This window comes from Pseudophryne corroboree, chromosome 8 (genome assembly GCF_028390025.1).
Source record: "Pseudophryne corroboree isolate aPseCor3 chromosome 8, aPseCor3.hap2, whole genome shotgun sequence".
In the NCBI taxonomy this organism is placed as follows: Eukaryota; Metazoa; Chordata; class Amphibia; order Anura; family Myobatrachidae; genus Pseudophryne; species Pseudophryne corroboree.
In genome coordinates this window covers 289,409,205-289,424,544 of record NC_086451.1, presented here as the reverse complement: position 1 = coordinate 289,424,544, position 15,340 = coordinate 289,409,205, and the positions used below count along the sequence as shown (strand labels likewise).

The window sequence follows — 15,340 nt, the reverse complement described above, 5'->3', positions numbered from 1 at the left end:
AAGGCGCTTTCACATCGCACACTGACCCGTTTCGACACGGCAATATGCCGTGTCGATACCGGGTTATTTGTGCGATGTGAAAGGGGTATTAATTAAACCATACATGTGCTATCAATTTGGGAAATCCCCTGTTTTGCCAATGACTGAGTCAGGACATTGGCAAAATTCAAACATGTTGTAAACCCTTGATTTAAGAATGTCGACTTATAGATGATCAGAAGTCACACGAGATCATTTAAACATGTAAGCATAATGAATGTCTGTATTTTGACCGTGTCAGTATTTTGACTGTCGGTCAATGGCTGTCGTGATTATGACCGTCGGTATTGTGTCCGTCAGTAAACCTTACTGAACCCAGTCAGACGTGTAATTCATTCTTCCTAAGGAATTCCGTTGGAAAACCAAATGTTGATCAAATAGTGACCAACAGGTGGTGCACATGCTGCAGCTACTGTACAGCTAGCTCTTCACATACTTCATTTGTGCTACTGCCTCTACTCTAGTTTCATTGATTTTGTGCCCTTCCAGAGAACCTGACATAAACAGAATGCCACACACATTTTCCTGGGGTCATACATCTCTGCAATGCTTGCACACTGTCAGAGTAAAGTTTAAAAGGACAGACTTCGTGAAATCTATTTACCTTCCAGGCACAAACAGTAAAAGTACAGCATATTACCAGCACACAGTTATATATTAAGGGAATTGTGCTATGTAAAGTGCTATAAGACAGTACTGTTTATTTATTATAACTGCAGTTCTAGATAATTGTTTTATATTATGAACCACTATGCAGCTAAGGATGGACAAGACTTTGGGCTAGATAAACTAAATGACCATTTTTCAAAGCCACCAGTAATTGATGGCATTGATGGCATTGACTGATGGATTTAAAGTTGAAAACAGAAATAAATGCTATACTGGGCTGGTTTAATATTTATTCTGTTGTCATTATAAATCCATTGGTCAAAGTCGTTGATTATCAGTGGCTTTGAAAAACCGACAATTAGGCTGGGTAGACGCAATATATAGTTTATTCGAGCGACAAACTATATATTTGTAGGTCATTAGCAGGTGCGTACATCCAAAATATCTTGTAGATATATCGGTATGTCTGCCTGTGTGTATGGCCAGGCTCAGCAATGGGATGCAGTGCAGGGAAGCACAAGGCTGGAGAGGCGCTCTCCCTGCTCTACATCCCTGTGCTGAGCTGGGGCTGATGTACCTACTGCTGCTGCCTGCTGCTGTCACACTATGACATGCAGCGTCGTCGGCAGCACAAAGCCTCCTCTCCCCTCCCCTGTGTGACAGTGCATTGGGGGGCAGAGCTAGATGGGAATAAGAGGCAGAGCTAGACGGGAGCAGGCTACAGCAGGAGGATGAGCTGCTGCAGCTTCGGCCAGCCAGGCTTCCTTAGGTAAGTGTCTGGAAAGAGAGTGAGTGTGTGTGTATGTATGTGTATACAGTATCTGTGTATACTGTATATATGTATGAGTGTGTGTGTGTGTGTGTGTGTGTGTGTGTGTGTATATATATGTGTATATGTGGTGTGTGTATGTGTGACTGCAGCATAATGTGTATAAGCGGCACTGATACAGGGGGCGTTACGTGTCTAAGCGGCACTGGTACATGGTATAGGGAGCATTACATGTGTAAGCGTCACTGCTACAGGGAGCGTTACGTGTGCAGGCGTCACTGCTACAGGGGGCATTACGTGTGCAAGCGTCACTGCTACAGGGGGCATTACGTGTGCAAGCGTCACTGCTACAGGGGGCATTACGTGTGCAAGCGTCACTGCTACAGGGGGCATTACGTGTGCAAGCGTCACTGCTACAGGGGGCATTACGTGTGCAAGCGTCACTGCTACAGGGGGCATTACGTGTGCAAGCGTCACTGCTACAGGGGGCATTACGTGTGCAAGCGTCACTGCTACAGGGGGCATTACGTGTGCAAGCGTCACTGCTACAGGGGGCATTACGTGTGTAAGCGTCACTGCTACAGGGGGCATTACGTGTGTAAGCGTCACTGCTACAGGGGGCATTACGTGTATAAGCTTCACTGCTACAGGGGGCGTTACGTGTGTAAGCGTCACTGCTACAGGGGCGTTACGTGTGTAAGCATCACTGGTACAGGGGGCATTACGTGTGTAAGTGTCACTGCTACAGGGGGCATTACGTGTGTAAGCATCACTGCTACAGGGGGCATTACGTGTGTAAGCATCACTGCTACAGGGGGCATTACGTGTGTAAGCATCACTGCTACAGGGGGCATTACGTGTGTAAGCATCACTGCTACAGGGGGCATTACGTGTGTAAGCATCACTGCTACAGGGGGCATTACGTGTGTAAGCATCACTGCTACAGGGGGCATTACGTGTGTAAGCATCACTGCTACAGGGGGCATTACGTATGTGTTACTGGTACAGGGGACGTTACGCGCGAAAGCGTCACTGCTACAGGGGGCATTACATGTGTAAACGGCACTGGCACAGGGGGCGTTACGTGTCTAAGCAGCACCGATACAGGGGGCATTACGTGTCTAAGTGTCACTGCAACAGGGGGCGTTGCGTGTCTAAGTGTCACTGCTACAGGGGGCGTTGCGTGTCTAAGCGTCACTGCTACAGGGGGCGTTACGTGTAAGCGTCACTGCTACAGGGGGCGTTACGTGTGTAAGCATTACTGGTACAGGGGGCGTTACGTGTGTAAGCGTCACTGCTACAGGGGCGTTACGTGTGTAAGCGTCACTGCTACAGGGGGCATTGCGTGTGTAAGTGGAACTGCTACAGGGGGCATTGCGTGTGTAAGCGGCACTGCTACAGGGGGTGTTGCGTGTCTAAGTGTCACTGCTACAGGGGGCGTTACATGTGTAAGCGTCACTGCTGCAGGGGGCATTACGTGTGCAAGCGTTACTGGTACAGGGGATGTTACGTGTGTCACTCGTACAGGGGGCGTTACGTGTCTAAGCGGCACTGGTACAGGGGGCGTTACGTATCTAAGCGGCACTGGTACAGGGGGCGTTACGTATCTAAGCGGCACTGGTACAGGGGGCGTTACGTATCTAAGCGGCACTGGTACAGGGGGCGTTACGTATCTAAGCGGCACTGGTACAGGGGGCGTTACGTATCTAAGCGGCACTGGTACAGGGGGCGTTACGTATCTAAGCGGCACTGGTACAGGGGGCGTTACGTATCTAAGCGGCACTGGTACAGGGGGCGTTACGTATATAAGCGGCACTGGTACAGGGGGCGTTACGTATCTAAGCGGCACTGGTACAGGGGGCGTTACGTATCTAAGCGGCACTGGTACAGGGGGCGTTACATGTGTAATAGTCACTGCTACAGGGGGTGTTACGTGTCTAAGCGGCACTTGTACAGGGGGCGTTACGTGTGTAAGCGTAACTGGTACAGGAGGTGTTACGTGTCTAAGCGGCACTGGTACAGGGGGCATTACATGTGTATGCGGCACTGGTACAGGGAGCATTACGTGTGTAAGTGGCACTGGTACATTGGGCGTTACGTGTCCAAGCGGCACTGCTACAGGGGGCGTTACGTGTCTGAGCGGCACTGCTACAGGGGGCGTTACGTGTCTGAGCGGCACTGCTACAGGGGGCGTTACGTGTCTGAGCGGCAGTGCTACAGGTGGCGTTATGTGTGTACGCGTCACTACTACAGGGGGCCTTACGTGTGTAAGCGTCACTACTACAGGGGGCGTTACGTGTGTAGGCATCACTACTACAGGGAGTATTATGTGCCCTGTCCCTTTGTAAAGCATGGGATGCACAAATTTATAGTTTGCAGGGGGTCACCGAACACCCTTGCACTGGCCCTGTGTACGGCTGTCTGGCCAACCATCCGATATGCAGGCCAGGGACCAATGTCAATGATGTGACAGCTGAGTGGGCAAATTCAAATGCCCACCCAGCTGTCACAGATTGGTAAGTGTGTATGCTTCGCAAATCGTCCACTCTGACAGTGGTTAGCAGATCATTCGGCATAGTGTTAACCCAGCCTTAGTAAATCTACCCACTTGCCTGCAATTTGACAACATTACATGTAATTATTGTCTTGATTACATTTAAGTGTCACACATTTACTACACATTTACTAAAATTCTATCAGCCACTAACTGCAGTCAGTATCAGCAACTGGCACTGTGTGTAACCCCAAACGATTGTGATGCCTGACAATGACCACATCAGAATTGATCGGAACATAACGAATGCCCAGTTTTCTTCATGTTATACTTAATCTAAGTTCTGTGATCCATAAAACAAATACTTTAAAGTCATGTGAGTCCTTTCCTATTGTTTTGTCCTTAGTCACGTATTGTCAGCAGGAACACCTTACCAGTATTTAGATATATCATCCAGGCACAATTTACTGCTGGACACGTGCTTCTATAAGCTGTACGCACTGTAGGGCTGATGCAGAGTAGAACGCAGAGTCTACTGGTGGATGGAGACCTTGCGTTTTTACACACTGCACATGTGCCAGAAGTGACTATTTGCAAGTGCATGTGGTGTGCATCTACACAGTTAAATGAATGTCATAATCTGCGCTATGGCTTGCATTACCAACAAGGCTGGATTAACAATGGGGCGGATGGAGCTGCAGCTCCAGGCCCCCCATTGAAAATAGGTCCACAGACTTCCCTGTAGCGCAGCCAGTGTGGACAGGAAAAAAAAATGATCTTACGTCCTAGAGGATACTGGGGTCCACATTAGTACCATGGGAATGTACCACAACTCCCAAACCGGGTGGGAGAGTGATGAGGTTCCCGCAGAACTGTTTGACCAAACTGAAGGTCCTCAGAGGCCAAAGTATCGAACTTGTAGAACTTAGCAAACGTGTTCAAACCCAACCAAGTTGCTGCTCGACAGAGCTGTAAAGCTGAGACACCCCGGGCAGCCTCCCAGGAAGAACCCACCGACCTAGTAGAGTGGGCCTGTACTTTAGGAACCGGCAATCCTGCCGATGAATAAGCATGCTGGATAGTAAGCCTGATCCAGCGAGCAATAGACTGCTTTGAAGCAGGACACCCAATTTTCTTGGTATCATAGAGAACAAACAGCGAGTCAGATTTCCTGTGACGAGCTGTCCGCTCACATAGATCTTCAAAGCCCTCACAACATCCAATTACTTTGAGGTAGCAGAAGTGTCAGTAAGAACCGGAACCACAATAGGTTGGTTGATATGAATCACCGACACCACCTTAGGAAGAAATTGCTGACGAGTTCCGAGTTCAGCTCTATCTTCATGAAAAATCAAATAGGGGCTTTTGTGAGACAATGCCCCCAGTTCCGACACACGCCTTGTAGAAACAAAGGCCAACAGTGTAATGGTCTTCCACGTAAGAAACTTTACGTCAACCTCCTGTAAAGGCTCAAACCATTCTGATTGTAGGAACTGCAACTCCACATTAAGATCCCAAGGTGTCATGGGAGGCACAAAGGGCGGTTGGATGTGCAGAACCCCCTTCAAGAACGTCTGAACCTCAGGGAGGGAAGCCAATTGTTTCTGGAAGAAAATGGATAAGGCCGAAATCTGGACCTTCAAAGAGCCGAAACTTAGGCCCACATCCACACCCGACTGAAAGAAGAAAATGTCCCAGCTGAAATTCCACTGCAGGAAATTTCCTATTTTCACACCACGAAACATTTTTTCCAAATACGGTGGTAATGTTTAGACGTTACCCCTTTCCTGGCTTGGATCAGGGATGGAATAACCTTGTCCGGAATGCCTTTTCGGGCTAAAATTTGACGCTCAACTTCCATGCCGTCAAACGCAGGCGTGGTAAGTCTTGATAGACGAACGGCCCCTGTTGTAGAAGATCCTCTTGAAGAGGTAGAGGCCACGGGTCTTCGAGGAGCATCTCCAGTAGATCCGCGTACCAGGCCCTTCTTGGCCAATCTGGAGCAATGAGAATTGCTTGAACCTTTTCCCTTTTTATTCTTTTGAGAATTCTTGGGATCAGTGTAAGAGGTGGAAACACGTAAACCCTCTGGTAGACCCGCTTGCGGGTCCCTCGACCTGGAACAATACCACTTTAGCTTCTTGTTGAGACGAGAGGCCATCATGCCTATTTGTGGAATTCCCCACTGATGTTTTAAGGACTCAAACGCCTACGGGTGAAGTCCCCACTCTCCCGGGTGGAGGTCGTGTCTGCTGAGGAAGTCCGCTTCCCAGTTGTCTAATCCCGGAATGAAGATTGCCGACAGCGCCACCGCGTGTCTTTCTGCCCAGAGGAGAATTTTTGTTACCTCTGACATTGCTGCTTTGCTCTTCATTCCGCCATGTCGGTTTATGTACGTTACTGCCGGCACATTGTCCAACTGAACCTGAATGGCTTGATATTGAAGAAGATGTGATGCCTGTAGAAGGGCGTTGTATATGGCCCTTAGTTCCAGAATGTTGATTGGAAGAATGGCTTCCTGACTTGACCATTTTCCTTGGAACTGTTCCCCCTGAGTGACCGCTCCCCAATTTCTGAGGCTCGCGTCTGTGGTTAGCAGAATCCAATTTTGAATCCTGAACCTTCGACCCTCGGTCAGGTGAGAAGTCTGAAGCTACCACAGAAGAGAAATCCTGGCTTTTGGCAACAAACGTATCCTCTGGTGCATGTGAAGAGGCGAACTGGACCATTTCTCCAGCAGATCCAGCTGTAAGGGCCTCGCAGATCCAGCTGTAATCCCCTGCGTGCCGACACTGCCATGGCGGTGGTGCGTGTGCTGAGCAAACCAATTTCCTTTAAGGACTCCACCATAACCTTAACAGAATCTTGGATATGCTGCAGGAGAAAACCCGGGTAAGGTATCCAACTTGTCAATTAGGTTACCTGACCATTTTGCTCTGCTGATCCATGAACAAGCAATAGTGACCATCTATGCCACCCCCGCCGACATATATAGCGATTTGAGAGTGTTCTCAATTTTGCGGTCAGCTGTGTCCTTTAAGGATGCAGCCCCAGGCACAGGTAAGACAATCTTACGTGACAACCTAGATACCGATGCATCGACAATCGGCGGGTTTTCCCATTTCTTTCTATCATCCAGAGGAAAGGGAAAGGATGTAATTAATCTTCGATATCATCCCTTTAATGGAAGCCAACCATGGGGGTTCTGCCCCACTAGCCTGAGAATGAGCACTATCCTGGGTACAGGGTAGTGAGTCTCCAGGGGAAGAGAGGCACTAAGACGTGCAAGAAACACAGTCCCTGGACATGGTAATGTGAAGGGACACACACATACCCACACACAGAATGTGAAAACACAGTTTTAACCCACACAGAGCCCTCAGGGAGACACAGAAATCGGAGCCAGCCACACACAGTGCCCCTGTAGCCAAGAAAATATTAGCTAGGTCGCCACACTGAAGTCCCTTAAGAGGGCTTAGTATTTGACACTACTCCCCCCCCCCCTTCCCTTCTAAGACCCCTTGGTACTTCTGAGGATACTTGGAGCCTTTGTGGAGGAGCTGTGCTTCCCTGCGATTCCTGTCAGTTCAAGCTGCAGAGGGAAAATGGCACTGGTAAGCTGCTGGATCTGCTCTTAGTGAAGCCCCCCCCTTAATGGTGCTCAGCTTTTTTTTTTATACTGGCCTGAGGTAATTTTCTGTCTAGCAGAGGGTTAAAACCCCTGATATGGGTGCCAGTGTGGGTAGTCATTGGTGGCTCAGCGCGCACCTCACAGCGGGACACACGCAGCCGTGTGTCCTCCTGAGGCCCCTGCACACCGCGCTGCGCTCCTACCCTTGTGCCGCCATTCCCGCCGGCGACCCGCTAACTGGGACGCCGGCGCTGTATTCACCACTCTTCTCTCTTCTGGCTCTGTTAGGGGTGGCGGCGTGCTGCGGGAGGGTACGTTGCGCCATGGTGTGGCTTGTGAATAACGCCCTCAGGAGCTCAGTGTCCTGTCTGCGGAGAAACGGGACCATTAACTCTTCAGGAAGTTGGGGCGTTCTTCCCCCTAAGTCTCACGAAGCAGGCAGGCTGGTGCCAATCAAACAACAAATAGAAAATAAATGCAGAAAACTCTTCAGGAGCTTCCCTAAGCGTGACCGGCTCCTCCGGGCACATTTTCTAAACTGAGACTGGTAGGAGGGGCATAGAGGGAGGAGCCAGTGCACACTATTGATTTCTTAAAGTGCCCAAGGCTCCTAGTGGACCCTTCTATACCCCATGGTACTAATGTGGACCCCAGTATCCTCTAGGACGTAAGAGAAATAGGCATTAATAATAGACATTTTGCAGCAGTTACCACAGGGGTCGCAGATTTTCCCATTTGCCACCAATCAGACCCCATTTCTGTTCTTCCCCCTGTCCTCTGCTGCTCTTTTCCTCACCCGCTGCTCTCATACAGTACCTTAGGTTAAGTTTTCCCTAAATAGCCGGGGACGTCAGATATGGCTGCAGCAGCCTACAGTATGCCCCTTTCCCTCCTGCATCTCTGCCCTCGCTACACCTGTGTCTCTGCCCCCTCCCCACCAGCATCTCTCCCTCCTCCCCACCCGCATCTCTGCGTCCTCCCGACCTGCATCTCTGCTCCCTCCTCACCTGCGTCTCTGCCCCCACCACACCTGCTTCTTTGCCCCCACCCGCATCTCTGCCCTCTCCCCATCCGCGTCTCTAGCCCCTCCCCACCTGCATCTCTCCGCCCTCCTCACCTGCGTCTCTGCCCACACAACACCCGCGTCTCTGCCCTCTCCCCACCCGCGTCTCTGCCCCCTCCCAACCAACGCCTCTGCTCCCTCCTCACCTGCATCTCTGCACCCTCCTCACCTGCGTCTCTGCCCCCACCCCACATGCATCTGCCAGCAGCAGCAGCTCCTGTGCTTAACTAACTCCGTCAGAATCTCTTTCTCTTCTCTTAAATTGGATAGTGCTGTGTGTGTTTCTGTAGATATGCTGTTTGTAGGTATGTAGTGTGTGTGTGTGTAGGTGTGTATGCATGCTGATTGTGTGCGCATGTGTGTATGTACTGTATGTATGCTATGTGTGTCTATGTAGGTATGGTGTGTGTGTGTGTGTTTGTGTTTTTGTAGGTGTGTAGGTGTGTATGCATGCTGATTGTGTGTGCATGTGTGTATGTACTGTATGTATGCTATGTGTGTCTATGTAGGTATGGTGTGTGTGTGTGTGTGTGTACTCTATGCATGCTATGTGTGTTTATGTAGGTATGGTGTGTGTGTGTGTGTGTGTGTGTGTGTGTGTGTGTGTGTGTGTGTGTGTGTGTGTGTGTGTGTGTGTGTGTACTGTATGTGTGTGGATGTTTTGTGTGGATGTATGCTGTGTGGATGTAGGTATGCTGTGTGTGTGTATGTTAACAGTTTTCTTCTTGTAGTACTATAGGGTTTAGGATTAGTTGATATACTTCATTTTGTGACAGGCAGATTATACAATCCTGTACTGTTGTAACCATCAGCTTGCCTATCCCTAGATGCAAGCAGATCATGCCCTCACATCATACTATCACCACATACTGTGTGACAGGTTTGCGGTGACCCTGTGCCTCCCAGATTGGCCACAACGTCCAATACTCTGAGTCTAGCTGAGCACTACAGTGTGATATTGTTTTTCTACAGTGTATACATACGCAAATTTTCTATTGAATAATATGTGCTATATGTTGTTACTGCCTCTAACAGCTTTCTGCTTATACTTTTATCTAATATATATATATATATATATATATACGCACACACATGTAAGGAACATCCCCTTCCTATATACACTATATTTAGTCCTCTGGGGCCCCCCTTGTCTAAAGTACCCCGGGCCCCCTGAAGCCTTAATCCGACCGTCTCTGCCCCCTCCCACCCGCGTCACTGCCCCATCCCCACCTGCATCTCAGCTCCTGCGTCTCAGCTCCCTCCACACCCGTGTCTCTGCCGCCTCCCCATCCGCATCTCTGCCTCCTCTCCACCTGCGTCTCAGCTCCCTCCACACCTGTGTTTCTGGCCCCCCACCCGGGTCTCTGCCCGCTCCCCACCCGCGTATCTGCCTTCTCCCCACCCGTGTCTCTGCCCCTTCTCCACCAGCGTCTCTGCCCCCAACACACCTGCGTCTCTGCCCCCACCCCACCTGTGTCTCTGCCCCCTCCCCGCCCGCATCTCAGCTCCTGCGTCTCTGCCCCCTCCCCTCCTGCGTCCCTGCCACCTCCCCTCCTGTGTTCCTGCCCCCTCCCCACCTGCGTCTCTGCCTCTTCTCCATAGCGGTGTCTCTGCCCCCTCCCCACCTGCATCTCTGCCCCCTCCCCACCTGCATCTCTTCCCCCTCCCCACCTGCATCTCTTGCCCCTCCCCACCTGCATCTCTGCACCCTCCTCACCTGCATCTCTGCGCCCTCCCCACATGCGTCTCTGCGCCCTCCCCACCTGGGTCTCTGCGCCCTCCTCCCGTGTCTCTGTGCCCTACTCACCTGTGTCTCTGACCCCTCTCCACCTGTATCTATGCCCCCCACTCCACTTGCTTCTTCCATCCTCTCCACCTATATCTCTACCACCTCCCCTCTTGAGTCTCTGCCCCCTCTCCTCCTGTGTCTGCCCCTTCACCACCTGTGCTACCGCCCCTCTACAACCTGTGTCTCTGCCTTCTCTCTATTTGTGCTTCCACCTCCCTCTTCACTAGTGTCTCTGCCACCTTCACTCGTGTCTCTGCCACCTTCACTCCCTGTGTGTCCACCTGTGCCTCATTCCCCACTTGTGTCATTGGCCCTTTCACACCTGTGCCTCTGCCTCGCTCTCCATGTGTATCTCTGCCTCCCTCCCCAGCTGTGTCCCTTCCCCATTCACCACCTGTGCTTCCAACCCTCTCACCACTTGTGTCTCAGGGTATTTTTATGAAACACGCCAATATTAGTAGTGGGGGAGGAGGCAGTGTCAGCAGTCATGGAGGATGGAGGTGACCAGCTTGTCCCAGGGAGGTTGAGCTGATCACAGGCTGGCAAGCAGGCACTTGAGGGAGGAGATGACGAAGAGCACACCACTCCAAGCAGAGCAGCACCCTGAACAACCGGCAGGGGAGGTCCCAGAGGAGCGTTGCAGCCCAGGCGCGAATCACTATCGAAGGAGAATGGCACCAGATGATCTCCGCAGAGGGGGAGCAGAATTCACAGCTGGAAGTCCAGGGAAACCACAGCGGCAGTGTACAGGTGGGCGGATTTATGTATCGGAGCAATCACAAGATAGACAGCTGGACGAACAGCAGCAGGGTGCAGTGGGGAGGCCATGGAAGAAAGAGCACCCAGAGAGGATGAAGCCTGCAAGGTCAGGAAGCCTGCAGCTGAGGTAGGCAGCTGGATAAGCAAGAAGTCACATCAGCAGGGTGCAGGCGGGCGTCTTTAGGTAAGTGAGTACTAGCAATTGTAAAGAGGGAAGCCCGCAGGTTTCAGTTAACCAGTAGGGGTTGGGATGATGTTGGAGAGACCCCAATGTGGTGACACCCGAGCAGGTCTCGAACTCCGGCGATATAGGAATTAGGGTGGCTCAAGCAACCCCCCCCCCCCTTCCCAGGCCGACAACACCCACCCCATCCCCAACCCATGGCCACACCGCTATCCCCCCAAAAAACCTCTTACCAGAGAGCAGCGGGAGTTAGGAGGGGTTGGAGTTGTGTTACCAATGGCTGGGATCCTGGTGGTCAGCATCCTAACGCCGGGATTCCAGCTACAGAATGCTGGCGGGTGGGTGAGCACAACAAAGCTCCTTGCGGGCTCGATGGCTCGCCACAGGTTATATTCCCACTGGATGGGTGTCGTAGTCCCTGTTAGTTGGCATGCCAAATGTCAGGATGTAATGGTTGGTATTGTGACCGTTAGGAGACAGCCTGGGACAAACAGCACTCAGCGCAACCGGGACAGGCAGTCAGGATGAAATTGCCGCTGCAGTAATATAGGCACGCCCGTGAGCTGCTAGATCTACTTCCTTCCTTCCTTATAATATCTGGTCGCCAGGAAGCAGAATCTGGTTTCCATGGCGACCTCGTCCCCGGGATTTGTCGAGCCCTGCATTAAAGTAAGGAGTCTGTATTTTAAGAAATTGTCCAGGCATTATGGATACCGGATGCCTTGCCCCTATGCATATAAAAGGAGATATAATCTAGCACTAAGTACTATGTGATTGAGTTCCATTCCTGAAGACTGTCACTAGATACTGTGGCCCCTCTGATTGAATCCCTTGTGTACCCACCTGGACCCTCTGTGTGGATTGCTTGTGTACCAATTCTACTTTCCCCCCCCAACTCCTTTGTGGATTATTTGTGGCCCTGTTATCTGGATGGATGGGTGTGGGTCAATGGATCAACAATGTTATTATGGTCGATAGTCAATAGGTCATCACCATATATTCGACAGGTACAAAAGGTTGACAGATTAAAGGTCGTCAAGTGCCAAAGGTCAACAGGGTCAACATGCCAACATGACAATGGTTGACACACAATTTTTTAGGCTAAATCTTGTATATTCCATGATATGTGGCCGCTATCAGTACTAATGTGTACCTTCGCAGGCAAAGTAGCGCACGTCGCACGTCACAGGTTTCTATTCCTATTAGATGTCCACGTGGATTGTAATTCAAGCAACGGATAAGAAAACTTGAATAACCAAAAGCAAATTGTGTCGACCATTTATACGTCTACCATTGTCATGTTGACCTTTGCACATGTCGACCATAAGCACTATCGACCTCTCATCTGTCAACCTTTTTATACCTGTCAACCTAATGCATGTCGACAATCTGGTGTTGACCTATTGACTGTCGATGAATGAATTAGAACCCCTTTCTACTCGTTATTCCCTGGGAGAAATAAGGTTACCACTACTTACAATTAAAGTGTGCCTCCACCCAAACTGATTTGATGTGGGCTAGCTTGGGAAAGCCCTTAGGATAACATGGTACCACTTTTATTATCTCGTACGAGTAGTACAATAGAGATCCTATTACTTTAACCTTACCTATGTTCTTCACTTTTGTCTTTCAGACATATGCCAGTTAGAGTCTCCGGAATCCTGAGTTACAGGTAAGTCAAGTAAATAGGCATAAAACACAACCAACCATTTTTAGTAATTATAGTTTATCTGTTCACCAGTATAAATATATTTCTGTAAACCTTTCAATACTTATATACTCTATGGGTATACAATAATATCTGCATGCATTACAAAAAACATGTGGAACCGGTTATACAAAAAAAAAAAAAAACCCTGGGACCTCACAATATTACCTATACCCGTTATGGGGTGACATTACTACGCTTATTATTCTTATGTTCTCTCTCCTCTAATGTTTCGTTGGTGCACACGTTGGGGCCCTGGAGAATATAATAAATAGTAGCGGAGAGTGTGGGGTGACGATGAGGAGTAGATATTCCACTGGCTATATAGTTTCCACAAATTGTTGAAGTTCGTATATATAGATATATATCATAGATTCTCAGTAAGAGATATGGCACAATCCGTGTACTCACTAGTAATTGTCTCTTTGATGCTAATGGATATTACCTGTATTGATCCACAATTACTGCAGATCCTCTGGGTGAAGGATTGTGGTATAGTAGTCCCGGTCCTCTATTGTGTTGTGTTGCAACACAATAAAGTTGAATGAGTTCAACAGGTCATTTCTCATACCCGAGCAGCTTATTAAGTTACAGTATATATCTGTATATTGTTTTGGTTAAACCCCTTATCGAGGAAGATATTGCAGACGTCTATTATAGAAGGTTCCCTTGCCGGGACTACCTACAGCGAGGTGGCTCCTCCAATAATAATATATACCTGAGGGTGATTACTAGTATCGATACATTCCCCAATCCGAGGGCTATGTTGGATCTACTTTATGCCCGTGGGGATTGAAATGGATAAGGGTTGACTCAAATCTACCTATGATACAGATTTTGAAATTATCCTCAGTAAGGCAGTGTCCCGGTTGGACAGTGAAATCTCCTCCCAGCCCAATAAGTCTCTCTCCCTGAGATGTAGTTGCTATTCTGGCAGACGCTGCTAATTAAAAGTTGGTTGCTCTATTGTCCTCCCCCTACTGTGAGGCTTCACAACAATTACTCCCTCGTAAAGACCTTGCTGTACCTGGAAAGCAGACCTTCGTTAGACAGCTCATACATCTAGAGCTGCTCAGCAGGATAATGCTCCTGAGGTGCTTCCAGCTCTCCGCGGCCACTTCTCAGAGTCCGGATTCCGATTACTGCCACTTTAAATAGGATACTATGTGGAATACATCCAAATGTTAATAATTGTTAGCCATTGACTAGGAGCTGGAAGTAACAACGATACATGGGTTCCCAATTATCAGTGGTGAATGGGCTGCACTGTATAGAGGTAATAACTCTGACTGAATTTCTTCCCTGACTAGATTATGCAATTATGCAAAGTCACATATTCTTGTCCATTTGTACAGTAGACTGTCACTTAGATTTATAGTATTCATAAAACACCCTGTAGTGAAGGTTACCTGCTGTAGATGAAGGTTATAACAAAAATCCCTGTCCTTATCATGTCTCTGCACAGGGTGAGATAGTAAACTCCCTTCTGTATAATGCCCTTCTCTGGCCAAGTAGAATACAATATTTTTTTTTTCTTTATGGGTAGTAGGTTACAGCCTCCTTACTCTGTCACTGTTTGTGAGGGTTTCTCACCTCCCTGTAGGCGGATCAGTCCAGAGCGTTCTCCATTTATTGCTCAGACATTCCTCTCATCTTCTAGACCTGTGTCGTGAAGCCTCCCCCTCAGACGTAGGCAGTTATCGGGACCCTCCGCTCTCAGGTACACTACCACCACCCCTTCCTCTTTTCCCTCCTCTCAGGGTGAGTGTCTTTGTGGGGGCAATAATGTGGGGTTATAGTACCATCCAAGCGGCTCCGGGTTACAGGAGTAGCTTTGATACAGCCGATCCTCCTTCTCGGATCTCCGTCTTTGTTTTAGCGCAGCTCCAGCTTCGTCACCCTCTCCGTCTCACCCAGCACGGCTCGAGCGCCTTCCAACTGTCCCGCTCTCGTCGTCTCCCACAGCGCGGCTCGAGCTCCCTCACACAGTCTCGCACGAGAGCTTCCAGAAAAGTCTCTGCATTCCCTCATGCCCAATATTTACCACAATGAATAAACTTATATATATAATATTATTATACACAAAAAAAACTATAAAAACATCAATACATCAAGTATACTTATATGCTGTATTAAACCATAAACAAATCATTTATTTCATTCAATATACAGTGTTACATTCTCCCCCTGGGGATGGGCACTTCTGAAAGGAGTGACATTCACCACACTTAATAACTATACTGTTCCATCTATTAATGGCCCATACTATAACCAAAATACGGCCATGTCATTATC

At 49.1% G+C, this 15,340-nt stretch overlaps 1 long non-coding RNA gene across 1 annotated transcript in view; it reads left to right on the top strand.

The window, feature by feature from the left end:
* Positions 1–1,328: 1,328 nt before the first annotated feature.
* Positions 1,329–15,340, top strand: part of LOC134947724 (uncharacterized) — a 213,698-nt gene continuing 199,686 nt past the window's right edge. Inside the window, exons 1-2 of the long non-coding RNA XR_010182727.1 lie at positions 1,329–1,417; positions 12,971–13,009. This is a non-coding gene — a long non-coding RNA (uncharacterized LOC134947724). The remainder of the gene's footprint in view (positions 1,418–12,970; positions 13,010–15,340) is intronic.